The following is a 2,500-nucleotide window of genomic DNA, read 5'->3' on the forward strand; positions in this document are numbered from 1 at the left end:
GGCTCGCTCTGTTGAGCGCACGGAGGTTGACATAGAAAATATTGCAACACGCGGAGCTCCAGGCGGGGGGGGCCCTCGCCCGGCCCGCGGAGTCCGATTGAACACCCCCCAGGTCGGGCGGGCTCGCTCTGTTGAGCGCACGGAGGTTGAGATAGAAAATATTGCAACACGCGGAGCTCCAGGCGGGGGGGGCCCTCGCCCGGCCCGCGGAGTCCGATTGAACACCCCCCAGGTCGGGCGGGCTCGCTCTGTTGAGCGCACGGAGGTTGACATAGAAAATATTGCAACACGCGGAGCTCCAGGCGGGGGGGGCCCTCGCCCGGCCCGCGGAGTCCGATTGAACACCCCCCAGGTCGGGCGGGCTCGCTCTGTTGAGCGCACGGAGGTTGAGATAGAAAATATTGCAACACGCGGAGCTCCAGGCGGGGGGGGCCCTCGCCCGGCCCGCGGAGTCCGATTGAACACCCCCCAGGTCGGGCGGGCTCGCTCTGTTGAGCGCACGGAGGTTGACATAGAAAATATTGCAACACGCGGAGCTCCAGGCGGGGGGGGCCCTCGCCCGGCCCGCGGAGTCCGATTGAACACCCCCCAGGTCGGGCGGGCTCGCTCTGTTGAGCGCACGGAGGTTGAGATAGAAAATATTGCAACACGCGGTGCTCCAGGCGGGGGGGGCCCTCGCCCGGCCCGCGGAGTCCGATTGAACACCCCCCAGGTCGGGCAGGCTCGCTCTGTTGAGCGCATGGAGGTTGACATAGAAAATAATCCAACACGCGGAGCTCCAGGCGGGGGGGCCCTCGCCCGGCCCGCGGAGTCCGATTGAACACCCCCCAGGTCGGGCAGGCTCGCTCTGTTGAGCGCATGGAGGTTGACATAGAAAATAATCCAACACGTGGAGCTCCAGGCGGGGGGGCCCTCGCCCGGCCCGCGGAGTCCGATTGAACACCCCCCAGGTCGGGCAGGCTCGCTCTGTTGAGCGCATGGAGGTTGACATAGAAAATAATCCAACACGTGGAGCTCCAGGCGGGGGGGCCCTCGCCCGGCCCGCGGAGTCCGATTGAACACCCCCCAGGTCGGGCAGGCTCGCTCTGTTGAGCGCATGGAGGTTGACATAGAAAATAATCCAACACGTGGAGCTCCAGGCGGGGGGGCCCTCGCCCGGCCCGCGGAGTCCGATTGAACACCCCCCAGGTCGGGCAGGCTCGCTCTGTTGAGCGCATGGAGGTTGACATAGAAAATAATCCAACACGTGGAGCTCCAGGCGGGGGGGCCCTCTCCCCCCCCGGTGAGTCCGCTCACAGTGCCCCTATGTCGGGCAGGCTCATTGCAATGTGCGCATGGAGGTTGACTTAGAAAATATTTGAGAGTGACATGAGCTCCAGGCAGACACCGACTCATCGCCCGTGGGGTGTCCGACGAGCCCTCACCAATCTTGGATTAATGTTTGGCGAGGCTCCCCTGATCAGCTCTGGAGGTGGCAAGTTCTGAAAAAGTGGTTTCTGAAAATGTGCCCCTTGTATTTTGTGAAACCAGGGGTAACCTAGCGAGTAGGCAAACTCATCCCCTGACTGGGGGGATCAACTTTTACCTACTACAGCGCCCCTAATGGCCAAAAGTGGTACTGCTCCCCCTGGTAGCCTAACCCATTGAAATGAATGGGAAAAATTAATTTAGGCTACCAGGGCTTTGGGCTACCAGGGCTTTGGGCTACCAGGGCTTTGGGCTACCAGGGCTTTTTGCTACCAGGGCTGTGGGCTACCAGGGCTTTGGGCTACCAGGGCTGAGGGCTACCAGGGCTATTATAGGCGGCCACCACTGCACTAGTGGCAGCCCGGGGAAGGTGCCTGTTGCTCGGATATGCTTTTACGCACGTCGGCCTCTGCGCCCTGGAGCTTTTTTATGCTACCAGGGCTATTATAGGCGGCCACCACTGCACTAGTGGCAGCCCGGGGAAGGTGCCTGTTGCTCGGATATGCTTTTACGCACGTCGGCCTCTGCGCCCTGGAGCTTTTTTATGCTACCAGGGCTATTATAGGCGGCCACCACTGCACTAGTGGCAGCCCGGGGAAGGTGCCTGTTGCTCGGATATGCTTTTACGCACGTCGGCCTCTGCGCCCTGGAGCTTTTTTATGCTACCAGGGCTATTATAGGCGGCCACCACTGCACTAGTGGCAGCCCGGGGAAGGTGCCTGTTGCTCGGATATGCTTTTACGCACGTCGGCCTCTGCGCCCTGGAGCTTTTTTATGCTACCAGGGCTATTATAGGCGGCCACCACTGCACTAGTGGCAGCCCGGGGAAGGTGCCTGTTGCTCGGATATGCTTTTACGCACGTCGGCCTCTGCGCCCTGGAGCTTTTTTATGCTACCAGGGCTATTATAGGCGGCCACCACTGCACTAGTGGCAGCCCGGGGAAGGTGCCTGTTGCTCGGATATGCTTTTACGCACGTCGGCCTCTGCGCCCTGGAGCTTTTTTATGCTACCAGGGCTATTATAGGCGGCCAC

This window comes from Filicampus tigris, unplaced genomic scaffold, assembly GCF_054856515.1.
Source record: "Filicampus tigris isolate MCC_2025a unplaced genomic scaffold, RoL_Ftig_1.0 HiC_scaffold_51, whole genome shotgun sequence".
Lineage (NCBI taxonomy): Eukaryota > Metazoa > Chordata > Actinopteri > Syngnathiformes > Syngnathidae > Filicampus > Filicampus tigris.